The sequence below is a fragment of the Saccopteryx leptura genome, chromosome 1 (assembly GCF_036850995.1).
Source record: "Saccopteryx leptura isolate mSacLep1 chromosome 1, mSacLep1_pri_phased_curated, whole genome shotgun sequence".
Classification (NCBI taxonomy): Eukaryota; Metazoa; Chordata; class Mammalia; order Chiroptera; family Emballonuridae; genus Saccopteryx; species Saccopteryx leptura.
The window spans coordinates 308,129,913-308,151,051 of NC_089503.1; the positions used below are offsets into that span (position 1 = coordinate 308,129,913).

The window sequence follows — 21,139 nt, forward strand, 5'->3', positions numbered from 1 at the left end:
ACAGCAGCCCAGCCCATACAGGTTCGCATTGGATTCGGACAGTCGGTAAAGAAACAACGGAGCCACAAACTGATGGGCCATCGTCTTTAATTCTAGCTTGCACCCGGTGGGCAAGTAAAAAACTACACTGGGCTCCAAAACCCAGTCACATTCAGTGCTCACAAAGCCACTGACTTATCCGAGTTTCCTAGAATCAAAGGTTTCTAGCTCACCAGCTTTATTCTCCTCAGTTCCCCATCTCCTTCCTTCTCCAGCGTCAAACTGCACAAACTGGCATCTCACTCAACACTCCACCATCTTGGCTGCTTCCCCTGGCCTCCTCCACGTGGCCTTTCTCTGCTCGGCTCTCTAACGCTAATCCCAGGAACCAAGAGCCCAAATTCCCGCTTCGTCCCCATTTTATAGTGTAGAAATCCAAACTCCTAATCCAATATACAAAATAGGGAAGTCTCCAATACAGACACTTATCTGAGGCATGATTGGATTGCACCGCCCCACATCAAAATGGGTGGGAAAGGCTTAATCCCAAAACCAAGCCCCAGGCTACAAGGATTCTAACTGCCCACAAAGACACACATTAATATCACCTGGGCAACGGCCTCCCCATGGGCAGCGTAATCTTTGACAAAGTGAGCATAATATATTTTATCTGCCCAACACAATTCTTTTGGGTGTGTACCCAGACGTGGAATTGCTAGATCAAAGGCTAATTCAATTTTTAATATTTTGAGGAACCACTAACTACCATACTGTTTCCCACAGCAGCTGCCCTGTTTTATGTTCCCATCAACTGGGCACAAGGGTTCCAAATGTCTCCACATCCTTGCCAACACTTGTTTATTTTCTGTAGTCTTTTTTAAAATTAATAACCTTCTTTCTGGGTGTGAGGTGTTGGGGCAGGGGTCATGTGGTGACAGTACAGCTCCCTTCCTGCTTATCCAGGGGACCTGAGATCTTGATGAACCCAGCAGAACACACAAGCCCGGAAACCAGCGGGTGGGTGGGAGAGCCACCTTTCACGGTGTTGGTCAAATAAGTTTGTAAATATGATATATAGGTTTGCTTGCTCATAGTTTGCATTGGGTGTGGGGCACAGGCTGTAAGCAGGCAGGGTTGTTATACCCTAAGGCTTAGTTTTAAGACTGACCCTTTCCCACCCTAAGTGACTTTGTATCAGAGACTTCCTTGTTTGTATATTGGATTAAAGGTTTTGATTTCTACACTATAAAATGGGGACAGACTGGGAGCTTGCTCTCACTCAGTTCCTGAGATTAGCATTAGGGGGGAGAGCAGAGAAAGGCCATGTGGAGGAGAGGAGAAGCAGCCAAGATGGCGGAGTGCTGAAGGAGAAGCCAGTTTGTGCAGAGTTTGTGTAGAGAGAAGGAGATGGGAAACAGAGGTGAATAAGGCTGGTGAGGTACAAACCTTTGATCCTAGGAAACTCGGACAAGTCAGTGGCTTTGGAAGCCCTGAATAGAAAGGGAAGTGTTTTCTCATTGTGTGTATTTCTTGCCCGCTGAGTGCAAGCTAGGATTAAAGCTAATGGCCCACCAGTTCTTGGCTCTGTTGTTTCATAACCGTCTGTCCGAATCAAATGCAAACCTGCACGGGCCAGGCAGCTGTGATGATGGTCGCGGCTACTGGCTTTACACCTCAAGTATCCAGGAAAAATTCTTCAGCTGCTGGAAGCAGTATGGAAGCCAAAACAGATAACAGTAATCTACTGCCAAGGACACCAGAAAGCAAGATAGGTAGAAGCCTATCCCACCCAGACTGAAAAGGGACTACTCAGAGAAGTCATTCCAAGGTTTGGACTGCCACTGCAGGTAGGCTCTGACAGGGCCCAGCCATTGTGGCTAGGGTAGTACAAGGAACAGCTCAAGCATTGGACATCACCTAGAAGCTTCACATGGCATACAGACCTCGAAGCTCGAGAAAGGTAGAATGCATGAATAGGACCTTGAAGTTAGGGCTTAACAAATTATGTCAGGAAACAGGTCTTAAATGGGTACAAACTTTGCCTCTAATATTATGTAAGGTTCAGTGCATCCCCTCTAAGAACACTGGGTATTCACCCTATAAGGTATTATACAACAGGCTTCCCCCAGTATTACATAGTTTGCCAGGGACTCCCAAGAATTAAGAGAAACAGAACTACATAGACAATTAGAAGTTTTAGGCAAGGTAGCCGGTGCCATATCCAAGTAGGTGCTAAATAGGGCTCTGATCAGTCTGTTTGAGTTCTGTTCACTCTTCTTCCCCAAGTAACCAGGGGTAGGTCAAAAATTGGAATCCAGCACCCCTCTGGCCCAGGTGGAGAAGACCCTACACTGTAATCCTGACAACTCCAATGGCTGCCAAGGTAGAAGGCATACCCGCCTAGATTCACCACAGCCAGCTGAAGCCTGCAGCCCCAGCGGAGATACCCTCATGGACAGCAGAGAATGACTCTACCAATCCTTGTAAATTGACCCTGAGAAGGACAACATGCCCTGCTCCAGCCACAACCAGAAGCTGGCTGGTCCACATACAACCAAAGCATGAGGAACCTCGCCTTGGGTATCCTTATAATTAGACTCTGGGGAGGGAGGGAAACTAGGATCAAAGGAAAGCCAGAACAAGTTGTCTTAAGCTTTGATGCATGTGCTGCTCTGAGTCATTCAGAAAGAGGGTGTAGGTCCCTTGGCTGGGAGAGAAGCTTCAAGGTAAATAAAAAGTATATATGTGCTCATAGCTACCCCTGTAGAATAACCTGTGAATATTGATCATGTGTCCAATAGGCCAGTGGTCCCCAACCCCCGGGCCGTGGACTGGTACTGGTCCATGGGCCATTTGGTACCGGTTCACAGAGAAAGAATAAATAACTTACATTATTTCCGTTTTATTTATATTTAAGTCTAAACGATGTTTTATTTTTAAAAAATGACCAGATTCCCTCTGTTACATCCGTCTAAGACTCACTCTTGACACTTGTCTCGGTCACGTGATACATTTATCCGTTCCAACCTAAAGGCCAGTCCGTGAAAATATTATCTGACATTAAACCGGTCCGTGGCCCAAAAAAAGGTTGGGGACCACTGCAATAGGCTACTTGGAAAAAGGACACCTCCAAAAAGAAGCATATTTTAAAAGAGGATTACTTACTACTAACTTAGTTGTCACTGAAGGTTAAGGTTTTTAGAAATTAAGAATCCTGATAAATTAGAAAGGAATTGTATAGTTTTAATAATAAAAGGTATAAGGTATAGAAGTACTTTTGAAAAGAAAAGAGTAAGTTGTTATAAAAGCTATTTATATATAAACACTAAAAAAAGTTCATAAAAGTTAAAAGTTTGTGTAAGTTACAGAAAGTTTGTACAGGTTTTGGAAGATTTGTTCAGAAAAGAAAAAATATATAATAATAAGGTGAGACTCCAGTATAATAAAAAGTTCTGGAGGTCTCAAAGGAGAGAATGAGGGAGGAGAAACCAGAAGAATGCAGAGGAGAAGGGGGCCTGCAATGTCTAGGGTCTTACAGTACAGCTTGTGACCTCAGTGTTCTTGACTGAGGGAACAAAGGCAAACAGAAAAGTTGAAAAATAATAAACCACGAGTGTGGACCTTGCAGCTCCAGAAAGAAGAATGAGTGATAAGATTATCAAGGACAGACCCTCCTGCCTCCTCTCCCCTCCCCCTCCTAAGACAAAGTCACGTAGGCCTGCAAACAAAGAAGTCCTAGAAATCAGGCATTTGTCACATGAAAGCTAAAGCTGTAAAGGTATATTCGATGTAAGAAATCTAACTTCGGGGAGCTTGTGTTTTGTTGACTCTGTTAGGGTCTCGCAGCTCCGCCGGCTAAATAAATCCTACTTCCTTCATCAAGCTGTCTGGGCATTTTTGTCCGCCTTTGATTCCTGCAACACCTAAAGAAGGACTATGTCCACTGGTTCACCTAGCAGTTGTCAAATGGGAAAATGAAAGTGTGAGCTAACCTTAAAACAAAACAAAACAAACGAAAACACACACCTAGCCTTATGAAGACATAAATCCACACCGTACAATTCTCCCACAAATGTGCCAGTTCATGGTTTTTAGTATGTTCACAGAATTGTGTGGCCATCTAGTGAATCCCAGAACATTTTCATCTGCCTCAGATGCTACCCCAATAGCAGTCACCCCGTTCCTCCCTCCCCCCAAACCCGGCCACCACGGATCTGCTTTCTGTTTCTGTACATTTGCCTGTCTGGACATTTCCCGTAAGTGGAATCACACAGTGTGTGGCCCTGTGTGTCTGGCCCTTTTCACTCAGTGTAATGTTTTCAAGGTGCATTCATGCTGTAGAGTATTATCAGTGCTTTATTTTTTTTTTTATTGCAAAATAATATTCATTCCACCATACAAAAAAAATTTTCCTTAGCCATTCACCACTTTTAGTTATTATGAATAATGCTGCTGTGAACAGTCAAGCACATGTTTTTGTTTTCATTTCTCTTGAGTAAATACCCAGGAGTGGAATTGCTGGGTTATATAGTAACTAACTCTATGTTTAGTTTTCTTTTTTGACACAGCAAAACGATGCATTTATTTAATAGATTCCTAACCTTTTGGACCCAAATCATTTTTTTCTGACTTTTTAAAACTGAAGTGAATAACTCATAGCATAAAATTAACTATTTAAAGTGCACAATGCAGTATGTAGTACATTACTAATGTTGTGTAGCCATCGCCTTTATCTAGTTCCAAATGTTTGCATCACCCCAAAAAAGCAACCCCAGGCCCATTAAAGATCACCAATCTCTTCTCCCCTGAGTCTTTGGCGACCACCAATCTGCTTCTTTCTGTCTCTCCGAGTTTACCTGTTCTAGACATTTCATATAAATTAAATCATACATTTTGTGACCTTTCATGTCTGGTTTCTTTCACTTGTCATCAAGTCTTTGAGGTTTGTCCACAGGCAGCAGCTACTGGTCATTTGTTCTTTTTTATGGCTGAATAATATTCCACTGTGTGTATATGCCATGGCTTGTATATCCATTCATTCACTGATGGTATATTTAACTTTTTGAGGAATTGCCAGACTGTTCCCAGAGGGGCTGCACCATTTTACTTGGAGCCGGCCTTATTTTTTGTTTTTAAAAATCATGGTAAAAATACGTATCACATATAATTTACCATCTTCACCAAGTGTGAGCTGCCTCTTTTGAGCTCTTGAGCCATGAGACAAAGAGATGAAAAGAGGATCACACTGCTGGCAAAGTGGCTGGCCACATCTGTCAAAGGGAAGTGGCCTAGCCAATATGCACCGGGTGCAGGGAGGGGGTCCCTGCCTGCTTGCCCTAGTGTGGCGGGGGTCGGGGGGGAGGCTGCTGGAAGGCTACCAACACCTGATTCAGGAAGATGGGAGTTGGTAATCAAGGAGGAGAGTCATGAGTACCCACCGTGATCTTGAGCTAACACACATGGAGCCCCTGGAGCGGTAGTCAGCGCCGGGCAAGCGCTCAGGAAATTATGGCTATAATGTTTACCACTACTATTATTACTAACATTTTTTTTGGAACTGGTGCTAATATTAATAACAGTTTCAGAAAAAGATTGTAACCTTTTGCTTCCAGTGTCATGGAGTAATTTTTCAGAACGTTCTTTAATTCTCCTCTTCATTCCTTTTACTGTCTATTAGTGGTGTTTGAACATACTACTTTAGGCCATAGATTTGAGTGTCAATGAGGGCTGTGATAGGATGGGTGAGAGAAGGCCAGAGATCTGGATTCACAACCCAGCAGCTCCATTGGGTAGATCTACTGCCAATCACTGGGCACTTTCTTTTAGAAAAGAGTACTTTCAGTACTCACTGTGTTGTCACATCTTACAAGGAAGGCATTTTAAAATTCTATATCTGAAAGATGTATGTGTGTGTGTGTGTGTGTGTGTGTGTGTGTGTGTGTGTGTGTGTGTGTGTGTGTGTTAGGCAAAGGATAGAATGCAGTGAACATCTTTGTTTGCCTCCCAATATCCTCTCTTAGTCTTTTCTGGGAATAGCGCCCCCTCTCTTTGGGTAACTGCCTCTCCTCTACCCCATGGGGTTCTGATGGGTGGACAACAAACCTCTCCTTCTTGCCCACCACCCTGCTATGGTCTTAATGTTAGTGTGCCCCCCCACCCACACCCACCCCCTGCTAAATTCACATGTTGGATCCTGCACCCAGTGTGACGGCACTGGGGCAGGGGGAGGTGATTGGTTCATGAGGGTGGGGCCTCCTGAATGGAATGGGCCTCATAAAAGAGATCCAGAGAGCAATCTAGCTCCTTTTGCCACCTGAAAACACAGCAAGAAGTCTGTAAAGAAAAGGGTCCTCCCCAGAATCCAACCACGCTGACACCCTGACCTTGGACTTCCAGCCTCTAGAACTGTGAAAAATAAATGTCTGTGTTTATAAGTCATGCAGTCTTTGTTATTTTGTTATAACAACATGAATGGACACAGTCCAAAACACAGGTCTGGGCATAAGACCTCATCTAGGCCAATCAGATTCTCTCCCAGAAATGTGAAATTTGAGTGGACAAGAAGGACATGTGGCTGAATCTGAAACAGATAGAATGAAATGTTACCAAAAGGTACTCCATCGCTTGACCAGGTAGTGGCGCAAAGGATATAACGTCCAGCTGGGACTCTGAGGACCCAAGTTTAAAACATCAAGGTCATGGGCTTAAGAACGGGCTCATCCAGCTTGAGTGCAGGGTCACTTGCTAGAGCGTGGGATCATAGACATGACCCCATGGTCACTGGCTTGAGCCCAAGGTTGCTGGCTTGAGCAAGGGGTCACTCATTCAGCTGAAGCCCCCCAGTCCAGGCACATATGAGAAGCTATCAATGAACAACTAAAGTGATGCAAGTATGTAGGCCCTGGCAGGCTAGCTCAGCGGTAGAACATTGGCCCGGCATGTGAAAGTCCCGGGTTCAATTCCTAGCCAGGACACACAGGAGAAGCACCTATCTGCTTCTCCACCCTTCCCCCTCTACTTTCTCTCTGTCTCTCTCTTTCCCTCCAAAAGCCAAGGCTCCATTGGAGCAAAGTTGGCCTGGGTGCTGTGGATGGCTCCATGGCTTCTGCCTCAGGCACTAGAATGGCTCCGGTTGCAACAAAGCAATGCTCCAGATGGGTAGAGCATCATCCCCTGGTGGGCATGCTGGGTGGATCCCAGTTGGGCGCATGTGCGAGTCTGTCTCTCTGCCTCCCTCCTTCTCACTTCAGAAAAATACAAAAAAAAACCAAACAAAACAAAACCAAAAAAAACCCCAATCAATAAAGTGATGCAACTATGAGCTGATGCTTCTCATCTCTTCCCCTTCCTGTCTGTCTCTGTCTGTCTGTCCGTCTGTCTCTCTCTCTCTCCAAAAAAAAGCATATATATATATATATAGTCAGGCCCTGCCAGAACTATGGCAGTTATCAATGGGTAGCTATAAAACAATGGTCCAGGAACTAACCTGATTCTTTTTAAGTCTATTTTTCAGATCTAAAGCCAAGCCATTAATTAAAAACTCAATACTGGCTGGGAAAGTCCCTTCGTGCATCCCACAATAAGTGCTGCACAATTCCAGAATGCTTCACTTTGCTGATGTAAAGCCAGTAGCCACGGCCACCATCACAGCCACCTGGCCCATGCAGGTTCGCATTTGATTCGGACAGACGGTAATGAAACAATGGAGCCAAGAACTGGTGGGCTATTATCTTTAATCCTAGCTTGCACCCAGCGGGCAAGTAAAAACACACACTGGGCTCCAAAAACCACTCATTTAGTGCTCACAAAGCTACTGATTTATCCAAGTTTCCTAGAATCAAAGGTTTCTAGCTCACCAGCCTTATTCACTTCAGTTCCCCATCTCCTTCTCTCTGCACAAACTCTGCACAAACTGGCTTTTCCTTCAACACTCCACCATCTTGGCTGCTTCTCCTGGCCTCCTCCATGTGACCTTTCTCTGCTCTCCTCTCTGCTCTCTCCTCTAATGCTAATCTCAGGAACCGAAAGAGAGCAAGCTCCCGGTCTGCCCCACTTTATAGTGCAGAAATCAAAACCTTTAATCCAATATACAAAATAGGGAAGTCTCTAATACAAAGTCACTTATCTGAGGCATGATGGGATTGCATCACCCCACATCAAAAAGGGTGGGAAAGGTTTAGTCCTAAAACCAAGCCCCAGGCTACAAGGATCCTGCCTGCCCACAGCCCGCTCCCAACACACATTAATATTACCTGGGCGATGGGCTTCCACGTGGGCAGCCCCATCTTTTTTTTCTTTTTTTTTCTTTTTTTTTTTTGTATTTTTCTGAAGCTGGAAACGGGGAGAGACAGTCAGACAGACTCCCGCATGCACCCAACCAGGATCCACCTGGCACGCCCACCAGGGGCAACGCTCTGCCCACCAGGGGGCGATGCTCTGCCCCTCCGGGGCATCGCTCTGTTGTGACCAGAGCCACTCTAGCGCCTGGGGCAGAGGCCAAGGAGCCATCCCCAGGGCCCGGGCCATCTTTGCTCCAATGGAGCCTGGCTGCAGGAGGGGAAGAGAGAGACAGAGAGGAATGGGGGGGGGGGTGGAGAAGCAAATGGGCGCTTCTCCTATGTGCCCTGGCCGGGAATCGAACCCGGGTCCCCCGCATGCCAGGCCGACGCTCTACCGCTGGCCAACCGGCCAGGGCGGCAGCCCCATCTTTAACAAAGTGAGCATAATATACGTGTGTCCGTAAAGTCATGGTGCACTCTTGACCAGTCACAGGAAAGCAACAAAAGATGATAGAAATGTGAAATCTGCACCAAATAAAAGGAAAACCCTCCCAGTTTCTATAGGATGATGTGGCAGCATGTGTGCATGCGCAGATGATGACGTAACACCGTGTATACAGTGGAGCAACCCACAGCCATGCTAGTTGAGATGTGGACCGTACAGAGGAAAGTTCAGTGTGTTCTGTGGCTCGCTAAATTCGAATCCGTGACCAAAGTGCAACGTGCATATCGGCATGTTTATAACAAAGCGCCACCACATAGGAATAACATTACTTGGTGGGATAAGCAGTTGAAGGAAACCGGCAGATTGGTTGAGAAACCCCGTTCTGATAGGCCATCAGTCAGTGACGAGTCTGTAGAGGCTATATGGGATAGCTACCTAAGGAGCCCTAAAAAATCTGTGCGTGAGCCCACATCGAATTGCACTGAATAGGTATGAAACTGGGAGAGTTTTCCTTTTATTTGGTGCAGATTTCACATTTCTATTGACTTTTGTTGCTTTCCTGTAACCAGTCAAAAGTGCACCATGACTTTACAGACACACTGTATTTTATCTGCCCAACACTGACATATACCCGGACATCAGTATTCCAGGAAAGGAAAAAGCCTACTAACCTACTCCCTGATTGGTTAACCCCAGCAATTTCCATGGCAGGCAGATAGACAGACAGGAGCCCAGCAAGGACTACAGGCCAGGCACTGAAGGCCACCAGGGTGGGAAGCCCCAGGGGCCTAGCAATGGACAAAACTGGGAAAACAAGGATCTCGCCCTCAGGATGACCTTTCTTCCACTGTTGCTGGTTATGTGGTTTAGACCCCTGACCTTTCATAAGGCTGGTCATGTGGTTTGAACCTTCCCCTGATCTTTCCTTCCCTGGAATGTTGCTAGTCATGCAGGTTAGACCCCCTTGGCAGGGGAGTGAACAAGGAGGCGGGAGAATAGCTCTACCCAATAAGGCCCCAGGACAATGAGATCCTGACCCACATCAAATACATGTAGACCTCAGTTGCATTTTAGCTCCAGGCCCAGAAAAGCAGTAAAACCAGACAACTGATGGCAGGCTGACCTCAGGGCTGGCTGCATTGACTAATGTTCCCCCTGCCCTGGTGCTGACCAATCAGTGGAGACCATGACCCTAAAAGACACACCTGGATAGCTGATGAATATTCTGTTGAAATCCTGCCATGGGACTGCCCCTAAAATCTCCACCCTTAAAAGCCCTTAGGCCAGAAGACCCAGCTTGCTTTCCTGCAGGTCTGAGCATGTCCATGCCTTTCTTTCTCCTAAGCTCTAAAGCAGTGGTTCCCAACCCCCAGGCCGCGGACCAGTACCGTCCGTGGGCCATTTGGTACCTGTTCGCAGAGAAGAATAAATAACTTACATTATTTCTGTTTTATTTATATTTAAGTCTAAATGATGTTTTATTTTTAAAAAATGACCAGATTCCCTCTGTTACATCCGTCTACGTCTCACTCTTGACGCTTGTCCCGGTCACGTGATACATTTATCCGTCTCACCCTAAAGGCTGGTCCGTGAAAATATTTTCTGACATTAAACCAATCCATGGTCCATAAAAGGTTGGGGACTGTTGGGCAGATAAAATGTATTATGCTCACTTTGTTAAAAATAAGCGCTGCCCACATGAGGCCATTGCCCAGGTGATATTAATGTGTGTTGAGAATCCTTGTAGCCTGGGGCTTGGTTTTGGGATTAAGCCTTTCCCACCCTTTTTGATGGGGGGCGGTACAATCCAATCATGCCTCAGAGAAGTGACTTTGTATTAGAGACTTCCCTATTTTGTATATTGGATTAAAGGTTGTGAAGCTACACTATAAAATAGGGGCATAATAGGAGCTTGGGCGCTCTTGGTTCCTGAGATTATCATTAGAAGAGAGAGCAGAGGACAGCAGAGAAAGGCCACATGGAGGAGGCCAGGAGAAGCAGCCAAGATGGCGGAGTACTGAGTGAGATGCCAGTTTGTGTAGAGTTTGTATTTGGGATAAGGAAGGAGATGGGGAACTGAGGAGAATAAGGATGGTGAGCTAGAAACCTTTGATTCTAGGAAACTCGGATAAATCAGTAGCTTTGTGAGCACTGAATGTGATTGGGTTTTGGAGCCCAGTGTGTGTTTTTACTTGCCCGCCGGGTGCAAGCTAGAATTAAAGACTATGGCCCACCAGTTTGTGGCTCCGTTGTTTCTTTACCGACTGTCCGAATCCAATGCGAACCTGCATGGGCCAGGCTGCTCTGATGGTGGCCCTGGCTGTGGCTTCTGGCTTTACAGGGACCACTGCTCTAAAGGACCCAACAAGGCCCTGGCTGGTAGGCTCAGTGGTAGAGCGTCGGCCTGGCGTGCAGGAGCCCCGGGTTCAATTCCCGGCCAGGGCACACAGGAGAAGCGCCCATCTGCTTCTCCACTCCTCCCTCTCTCCTTCCTCTCTGTCTCTCTCTTCCCCTCCCGCAGCCAAGGTTCCATTGGAGCAAAGTTGACCCAGGCACTGAGGATGGCTCCATAGCCTCTGCCTCAGGTGCTAGAATGGCTCTGGTTACAACAGAGCGACACCCCAGATGGGCAGAGCATCGCCCCCTGGTGGGAATGCAGGGTGGATCCCTGTCGGGCGCATGCGGGAGTATGTCTGACTGCCTCCCCGTTTCCAACTTCAGAAAGAAAAAAAAAAAAAAAGGACCCAACAAGACTTGCAACCAGGGGAACCATGGACAGGGGCAGGTCTTCCTTGGCTAGCCCCCTGAACCTGTCTCCAAGGCCCCCTTTTCTCTGACTTTCCAATGAGCCAGAGCAGCCCCGCCCCAGCTCGTTTGTGTCCTGTAACATTTCTAGAGAACCAAAGCAGGCCTGCCCAGGCTGTCTCTTGTTGCTCCTTTTGTCCCAGACCCTTCGTGGTTCACTGTCCCAGCTCTGTAACTAATGGCACTCTCTTTAGTGAGCTGCCTGCTCGGTACCCAGTGTATTCTTTCTAGCATGGCCAGTAAGTTCTTGCTTCACTTGCTGCACTTTGTCTCTTGACTGAATTCTTTCCTTAAGGAGACAAGAATCAAGGTCTCGGTTGTTTTGGCTGGTAACATCCTCCAGCCATAATCACCCATGACCTCACCTCTGGCAAGCATGCGACCCTAGCTCAGTGTTCCTGCCCTCTGCAGAGCCTTAGCTGTCTGCCTTTGCTCTTATCGGTGTCCCTGGGCTAAATTCTTTTACATCAGGAGATAAGAACCCAAACTCGTCAGTAACAAGCCCTTGCTTAGACGCAGCCTGGTTAGTCAGCCCCTGAGCTCCCACCTGGCTGCCTGTCCTTTCCCAGGCTGGTTAGTCAGCTGTGATTTTTGAGGCTGGAGCTGACAGTGTCTTCCAGACATTCTTAAATTTAAATTAACCCCACTCTATCCCTACAGTTTGTGTTCAAAGAACTGAAAATTAAAACCCCAAGCAGCCGGGGTGTTTGATGTTCAGCCAATAGATTCCTCAGCAACAGCGGTTGTGGCCAGGCCGCTGGGTGGGGAGGGGCCCCCGCCCCGGAGGCTCAACTGCAGTGGTTAACCTGACTGGTGCGTCTTCCACGCTCATTTAGATTACGCAAGTGGCCCTGGTCGGTTGGCTCAGTGGTAGAGTGTCGGCCTGGCGTGCAGGAGCCCCGGGTTCAATTCCCGGCCAGGGCACATAGGAGAAGCGCCCATCTGCTTCTCTCCCCCTCTCCTTCCTCTCTGTCTCTCTCTTCCCCTCCCGCAGCCAAGGCTCCATTGGAGCAAAGATGGCCCGGGCGCTGGGGATGGCTCCTTGGCCTCTGCCCCAGGCGCTATCCCGGTCGGGCGCATGCGAGAATCTGTCTGACTGTCTCTCCCCGCTTCCAGCTTCAGAAAAATACAAAAAAATAATAAATAAGTAAGTAAATAAATAAAAAATAAATAGATTACGAAAGTGAAAATGCTGTTTGTTTATTAACAGTGGAAATTCTTTAAACCTCTGACAAGTGTAACAGGAATTAAAAAAATTTTTTTTAGTTATTTATTTCAGCTAAAGAGAAAGGGAGGGAGAGAGAGAAACAGGAACATCGAGCTGTTTCTGTATGTGCCCTGACCAGGAATCGAACTGTTGACCTCTGTGCTTCGGGATGACACTAACCAATCGAGCTATCTGGCCAGGGCATAAGGGATATTTTTGAAATACCTGCCAATGTATAGTTCTCTTTATTTGTAAATTGCAACATCCCTCCCACCAAAAAAATGACCCCTTTCACCTTTGGCTAAACCAAGAGGCTTTATTCCCAAGGAATAAGAACAAAGGACAAGTCGTTAGGGTGAGGGAGGGGCAGATACGACCTACAGAAGTCCTCACCAGACCTCCATGTGGGGTGAAGTCTTCCAGGACTGGGAGGGAAACAGGCAGATGGAGGGACAAGAGCAAAAAGTCAGAGAGGCTGGTGTCCTGCCAACAGCTCCTCCCCTATTGTGGCCCAACTGTGGCAGAGGGGCCATAGAAACTCCCTGTGGGCTGAGAAGGCAGCTTGGAGCAGGGGATGAGGGCAGGGGCTGGAGAAGATCGTGTGGTTGTTCAGGCAGGGAGGGGCAGAGACACCACCTCCCCCTCGGCCCCGTCCAGTCCCCCAACCCCCAGCTCCTCGGGGAGGGGGGGGGCACAAGGGCGGGAGGGCAGCAGAGGCTGCTGGCTGAGGGCTTGGGGACCTCAGGGAGGGGGGATGCGATGTGGGTGTGGCTGGAACCAGAACACCTGCCTCTCCTCAGAGCTGCAGTGGCCCCCTGAGCCAATAGGCAGTGGACTTCAACAGCAGGGGGCACCGGGCACCCAGTGGGAGGGGGGACAAGGAGGCCCCTGAGCTGGCAGTGAGACTCCAGAGGGACAGGCAGGTACCCACACCCAGATGCCGCCTGGGGGCACAGCAAGCTTTTAAGCGGAGAAAAGGCCCTGATAGAACATTTCAACCTGAATTTGCCTAAACATTCACCCCGCAAGTGACCAACTCCACGGCTATACAGGACAGCAGGTTTTAAATCACAAAAGACTGAGGTACCTTAGGGCCAGTTCGTTTCTTTTCAGCAGGTTGGGGCCCTGAGGAGGCTTCGGTGAGGCTAAGACAGGAGGCAACAGCACCCTCTCACTCCCCCGGGTGGTAGGGCACACCCCTGTTTTCTGTCTCACCCCATGAGCAGCGTTTCCCTCTCGTGACAGATTATTTTGCTCACCCAGAATCTCTCGGGGCTTTTGTTTCACAAGAGCTGCTGTGGTAAACACCACTCCGGGTCCAATGGCTGGCCTGGTCTCCAAGGCTCCCAGGACTGAGGACAAGCAGCAGGGAGGCCCAGATGGCGCGCCTGCCCAACTGGCCAACGCGACCTCAAGGACAGCCTCTGTTCAGAGTGTCCGCGAATTTGGGAGGCCGGATGCCAGGGCTGGAGAGGCCCCGATGAGTCCCCGCTCAGTGGCCTACCAGCCTCTCGGTCCTGCACATAGCACCCAGGGGACATCAGTCAGGCCCTAACCCCTGCAGAACCAAGCTGGCTGAGTGGGCCACAGCTCCTGGTGTGGCCTCAGGTAAGGTGAGGGAGAGGACGTGGGCGTACAAATGTGAGCGAGCCACACAACCCCGGTCCGAGCTGGCACCCACAGGAGGACACACTGCAGCCCGTGGCTGCACGGCCGCCTGTTCCCATGGCGGGGAGTCTCCAGCTGGCTCCACCATTCCTCAGCTGCGTGATCACAGGCAAGCCGCAGACCCTCCTGAGCTCCCCATTCCTCATCTGCGTGATGGGGGAGGCGGGACTGAAGTCCTGTGTTTCAGATCCTGGGGGCCAGATGTGTCTCAGAGTTTACAGTGTGAGGGTTTTTGGAAAGGTGCAAGTATTGTATCTTATGTAACATCTCAGCTGCCCTCCTTAGTCAAGCATGGTTACTATTTCTGCAGTGAAACAATGAATATTCAGATTAAATGAGATACATCAAAACTATAAAACTAAAAAAACCCACAAAACTATAAAACTGCACCAATTCAGATCAAGTTTTACCACCCAGTGAATTATGGGAAAAGTTTCAGCTCTCAGGAGCATGTTGCATTTCACAGTTCAGATAAGAGGTGAATGCCAACTCCCTTTGAGGGTAGGACAGAGATGCGGCAGCAGCCTTGACAGCTGCTCGCGCTACAGTGGTCGGGTGCTCCTTCTGTTGTAAAGTAGCGTTCCGCCGGGTTTGCATAGAGACACCAAGTCCAAACGAATTTTTAGGAGTTTTATTAATAGGAGGAGATTTATTAATAAGCCGGCTGCATATGACAAACACAGGGTATAGCTGACCCAAATTGTGCAGTGTCCAATATAGCTCTGAGGCTGGTTATATTCACTTGATCATATACAGGTTGGCGGAAAAAGGAGGAGGAGGGGAGCATGACATAAACATTAACATTCGTCTATAGGATTTATAAAAAACATTCTTACATATTAAAACTTATAAGGTAATACAGTAGCGAAAAATGTTGTTTTACATGTTAAAAGACATTCCTAAATCTTTTAGTGTCCATCTGCCACCCCTTTGTTTTAGAGGTACATACATCAATCACAGGATTTCAGGAGGTGGGGCTTACATGATGTCAGAGGATGTAAATCGCCCATTAAGGAGAAAGAAAGGGGGAGAGGAAAGGGCTTGCCTAATCTTTCCTCCCTTCCCGAACCTGGCTGTTTACCTTCTTCCTCACAGGTGCGGGGAGGGGAGGCATCCAAGTCCCCTTCTTCCTTCCATTCAAAACCTAGTACAAAACCTCTCCATTTACAGCACAATGCTGTCATCCGTCCTGAGCTGGTGCAGATCACACACAAGTTTAAAAACCATATTTACAAAATCTCTCTGAACGCTTGGCCTAAATTAAAAAATGCCTTTTAAGCCTCTTAGTAAAAAGGGGTTTCTTATCTCAGTACATAGTATGTCCAGGAAACTCCCACATTCCTCTCCCTTCATTCTCTACAGAAAGGAGGGGGCAAAAACCTGACTCTTCCTCCTAAAATATTAATCTTTGCAGTTCTTTGGTACCTTACCACACTTCCACACGGGCGTCGTGTGGCTTGCTCCTGGCGGCGCCTCGTGCCACAGCCCTGTGCCACCAGAGCTATAAAATGCACGTTTAACAGGCAGCCCCACCTCCTCTCACATCTACTAATAAAGAAGCAAAACAGAAATTGAAAGTGGGGCCATTTCTCAGCAAGCCTGTCCCTTACAAGAAGAGCACTGGCTATGTTGGGCCTGAAATTTGTAACCTGAGCCCTGCTTGCTTGGCAATCCGTGCTCATAAATGGAAGCAGTGTGTGCCTGGGCCTTTGCCCTGCTTAGCAAGACCGCTGGGGCCTCTGTGCTTTCCTCACTCTCCTCGGCAGCCCAGACGCGCGCCGTCTCCTGCTGACCACAGGCCCCCAGAGAGGTGAGGACGCAAGATGTGGACGTGGAACCCTCCTCTGGCTCAGGACCTGAGGCTACAGTGAGAGCAGGTGGGGCACAGGCAGAGGAGGGAGGGCTGCTTTGGGACCCCCAAAAAACAATGTACCAAGGGGTTGGCTGTTGTCAGGGCTGCCAGGGTTCAAATCCCCGTCCTACCGGTTCCTAATTTTGTGAGCCTGCAAAGGGACTCAAGCCCAAATTCCTTATTGATAACTCAGGACAGGAACCCCTTGCTCACGAGCCATTTGAAGTTTAAATAGAAAACTGAGAAAGGTGCACTATGACCCAGCTGCATTTTCCCCTCCATGAGCCAGGGACCCCAGGTCCTGGCCCCCAGAATGTGGGAGACTTCTACAGGAGAGGTTTTTTCGGAAGAGGTCTCATCTTTGTAGAAGTAAAGAAGCTGGGTGAGTTGTCTGGAGAGTACAAAGCCAACCCTCGGTGTCTCCTGGATGGTAGGTTTGTTTGGCTCAGATGTGAGGAGGGGGAGCTGGTGTTAAGCTGTGTCTTTAGAGTAAGCTGCCTTTTCTTATTCCGAACGTATGTTAGGGGAGTGTTTCTGTGGCGGAGGAACCACGGGAGGATACGAGGGATTCACGGCTCCCAAGCAGGCACAGAAAGATTGTCAGAAACATGAGCCCTCAAATGAAACACCTCCACTAATCCAGCCGTAGGTTCCCTACCAGCTCCATCATCTCTCAGGTCCAGAGAGGTCAGTAGGGAGGGGACCGGTTTGAAGCTCCCTGCTGTCACCGTTGCCCTTTGTCTGTTCCGGTGGGACTAATGTGAAAAATGGTGTGTGTGGGGGACTGGTGGGTGCAGTGGAGAGTGGGGCTCCGGAGCAGGTTTCTCAGCCTCAACACCACTGACACTTGGGACTCTGTTGTGAGGCTGCCCCGTGCATTGTAGGGTATTTAGCAGCATCACTGGCCTCTACCCACTAGATGCCAGTAGTATCTCCCAACCCCCACCAATGTCTACAGACATTAGCAACATCCCCTGGGGAGAAAACAACCCTGACTCGAGATCAACTGGTCTAGACTTTTTGTTTGTTTGTTTGTTTTGTTTACAGAGACAGAGATAGACAGGGACAGACAGACAGGAATGGAGAGAGATGAGAAGCATCAATCATTCGTTTTTCGTTGCGCGCCGCGACTTCTTAGTTGTTCATTGATTGCTTTCTCATATGTGCCTTGACCGCAGGCCTTCAGCAGACCGAGTAACCCCTTGCTGGAGCCAGCGACCTTGGGTCCAAGCTAGTGAGCTTTTTGCTTAAGCCAGATGAGCCCGCGCTTAAACTGGCGACCTCGGGTCTTGAACCTGGGTCCTTCCGCATCCCAGTCCGATGCTCTATCCACTGCGCCACCACCTGGTCAGGCTCAACTGGTCTAGACTCGTATTGTTGTTCTAGCTAGAATCACCCTGGTCTCTTCCACCTACTGATTACCTGGCATTGGCCTCCCTGTGCCTCAATGTCCTCATCTGTAAAATGGGAATAATATTAGCATCTATTTCACAGTTTCAGGCAGGAGTGAAGGTGCATAAAGTAGGTAGATGCATGTCTGGCTCATATTGTAGTCCATGGGCACCCTGGAGCCACACCCAGCCCCCCAAAGCCAGCTGTATAAACCAAAGGAGAAGAAAACCTTTTCTCTCTTTGATGCACTAATTCTACCTCAAAGGCTACCCCACAGAAATAACCAAACTGTGGACCAACACTTAGGCAAGGATCAAAATTCTCTTATAAAACAAAAACCGAAACTAACATCCCAAAGATTCAACAGCCAGGACTTTTTACCTACAAAACAACATATAATGAAATGTTACTGTTGGAATCCATGGGAGTCCGAAAAGACCAGAGTAACAGGCTTTATTGAAAGGAAGGAAAGAACCCTGCCGGGCACTTCTCTGGGAGAGAAAAGCACTGGTTACAGACTAGGGGCAATTTTTATAGTGTTTTGGAGAGTCTGAGGGGGTACTGAGTCAAAAGTTCTGGTATGTTCCCTTTTACGATTTTATGGTTTCTGCTTCCTGGAACACTTCTCCTTGAGAGGTTGATCAGCTTTTCTGGAACTTTTCTGCCTTAGGGGCAATTATCCAGTAAGTAAGAGTGAGGTCAGGCAGCCAGGTGGAACAAAAGGACAGTTGGAATTTCATGTATCTATCATTTCTCAATTCTGTGGTGTGATAAAAAAAGGAAAAGAGGTGGGGGAAGGAGAGGGTATGGGGTTCAGGAAGGAGGTTTGTCTGGGACCGGCCATTTTCTGGAGCTACTTCCTGCTGTTATCCCTGTAGGGGGCCTCCTTCGTGAAGCTCTCCCCGGGGCAGTTGGAGTAGGGGTTGTAAAAGCATTTGATTGTAGGTAATCCTGGAGATTTCTCTCATTCGGGCCTGCAAGAACTTTGTTCGGAGTAGGGGTGTATTTATAGGGTTCCAGATTCTTCTGTTTCACAAGGGCAGGTTTCAGGGTTGGTGTGTAGGGTTAGGTAGATTTTTCCAATTTTTCTGATTGGCGAAGGTCTGCATGTGGTTCTGTAAGAAACTAGTGAACAAACATAAGAGGCAGGGTCCAAAAGTTAGGAAAATAAATAGGAGAGTGAGTGGACCAATGAAAGACAATAGTCAAGACACCCAGTTTGTGTAAAGCCACTGATTCCACATTTACAAATTCTCTGGGTTTCAGAGAGAGAGAGAGAGAGAGTAGGAATAAGACAGGGAGTAGCAGTCCCCCTGCCCTTAGACCTACTTCTGTAGAAATTCCTAAAGCAATAAGGAGAGGGATTACCTGTACAGCTTGTTTGGTCCTTAGCTTGACAGGTAGTGTACTAGGAATTGAAAGAGGCTCATGGGGTGGGATTAGGTTGATATTTAGGGTGAGATAAATTAGGGTACAGGTTTCTGTCCAATTAGTAGGGAGACACATATAGGTGTTATGCCGTTTTTCTACTTTAGCAGCGGTGGGAGTTGTCAGGATCACGGTATGTGGACCTGTCCACGTGAAAGTCAGTCCTTGGGTGATGTAATGCTGGAAGCACCTTTTGGACAGTCTTTGAACAGTTTTCTGAGTAACCTGTAAATCCTGCGAGTACTTAGGGAAAGGGTGGTTACATTTCTACACTTTGTAGTTAGAGTTTAAGTCCTAGTGACCACTGCTTCTAGCTGGAATTAGCAGCAGGTCCCAGCCTACAATAGGCATGGGGCATTGAGACAAGAGGAATAACGGAGATACTATACATTAAATAAAGTAACAAAATCAGACTGTCAATACCTACAGTAGAGATCTTCAAGGGATAAATAAAATTCAAATATTCAGGCAAGGCATAGTATGGCCCTTGTGTTCACAAGAAATGAGATCAGTTTATCTGATACTTGGAAGAAATACCTTAGGCTCATGAATGATGTCCTTGGGCCTTCAGTGGCAATTCCCAGCATGCTGGGCAAGGTCAGGTCACAGGTAGCTGGAGCAGGGCTAGAAGAGACTGAACCCTCCCTCCATGGAGCAAGGGGTTAGCTTACCTTCTCGTGTCTCTCTTTCCACAGCAATGATGTGTCCCTTGAAGGGGCTGGGAAGCCTGGCAGACTTCAGTTCAATGACTTTTTTTCCACTCTGGAGCCCTGATGGAATCTTATGAAGTCCTTTAGGGCACTGGAGCCTTTAAGAGTGTATGCAATAGCTGGTATTTCCTGACCTCTTTTGGGCCTTATGTGCCTTTTCTGTTACTTCCTTGGCCATTATAGACCTTAAAAGCCATGCTCAGAAGATCTCACTGAGAGGGCTTGACTAAGAGAGCAAAATTGGGAATCCAGTGTATAAAGAAGCCTATTAGACTGAGGGAAAAAAATATTTGATTTGCAGTGGTAGGTGGTTGGAGACTGCAGAGGGTCTGAGTTTGATTTAGGGTGAGACATCAGGTGGTGGGGGTTAAGGAGATGCCTAGATAGACTACAGACTAAGAATGAAATTGAGCTTTAGCAGAGAAGACACAATATCCCTTTATAGCGAGGAAGTTAAGAAGGGTGGCGGTGTGTCTCCTTGAGGCAAGCAGGGAGGGGCTGCAGAGGAGTAGGTCATCTATATATTGTAAGAGAGTATTAGTTTTGAGATTGCATGCTGCTAAATCCTGAGCTAGTGCTTGCCCAAACAGGTGTGGGCTGTTTTTGATCCCCTGGGGTAAGATAGTCCATGTAAGTTGCTGGGCTGCATTAGTGTCTGGGTAAAGGCAAACAGAAAGTAAAAGTCAGGGTGTAGAGGAATGGTAAAGAAGGTATCCTTGAGGTCTAGGATTGTGAAGTGAGTGATGTTTGAGGAAATGTGTGACAGTAACTTGTAGAGATTAGTGACTACTAGATGGAGGGGAACTACTGCCTCATTGATTAGGTGTAAGGCTTGTATGAAGCGATAAGTCCCTGAAGGTTTTTGAACAGGAAGGATGGGGAGAGTCCGTGGAGATGAGTAAGCCTGGTTTAAGAGGTGGGTAATTATTGCGTTAAGGCCTTAGAAACAGACACAGTTACACATTAAACAAAGACTTCAGATACACATTATGAATTAAGAAGTTTAAATGAGTGCACTTTACTTGTTTCAATTCAAATTATACTAGAGATATTTTCTGGCAAACAAAGAGACAAAACAGATTACTCACTCACACAGCTCAATAGACAGATTTGATTTTTTAAGCTTTTCAAGATGGCAGGGAGTTGTCAGCATAGAGGGGAGGAAGAGAGAAAGCAGACGGATGGACAGTGTGAGCAGCTGGATGGAAAAGAAGGAGGGTCAGAATCTGCAGGAGGAAGAGGAGGTTGAGGTATTAGTGGTGGTGCCACATGGTTAGAGGAGTCAAAAAGATTTAGAGCTCTGAGGAGAAGGGAGAGGACGAGGGGTAGTGGAAGGCACAGTCAGTCTCTGAGGAGGGGGAAGGATGAGTCAAA

The 21,139-nt window shown here is 47.6% G+C and overlaps 1 protein-coding gene across 3 annotated transcripts in view; it reads left to right on the forward strand.

Moving 5' to 3' along the window:
• Window positions 1–21,139, forward strand: part of LOC136387190 (apolipoprotein L6-like) — a 64,907-nt gene that overhangs the window by 23,185 nt on the left and 20,583 nt on the right. The window contains exon 1 of one of the 3 annotated variants that reach the window (XM_066358293.1): window positions 14,219–14,323. The exons of 1 other annotated variant lie outside the window; for it this stretch is intronic. The gene's annotated coding sequence lies outside the window, so the exon portion shown is untranslated. Of the gene's footprint in view, window positions 1–14,218; window positions 14,324–15,970; window positions 16,261–21,139 lie in introns of those variants that run through there. One more of the 3 variants, XM_066358291.1, reaches the window with a different exon arrangement.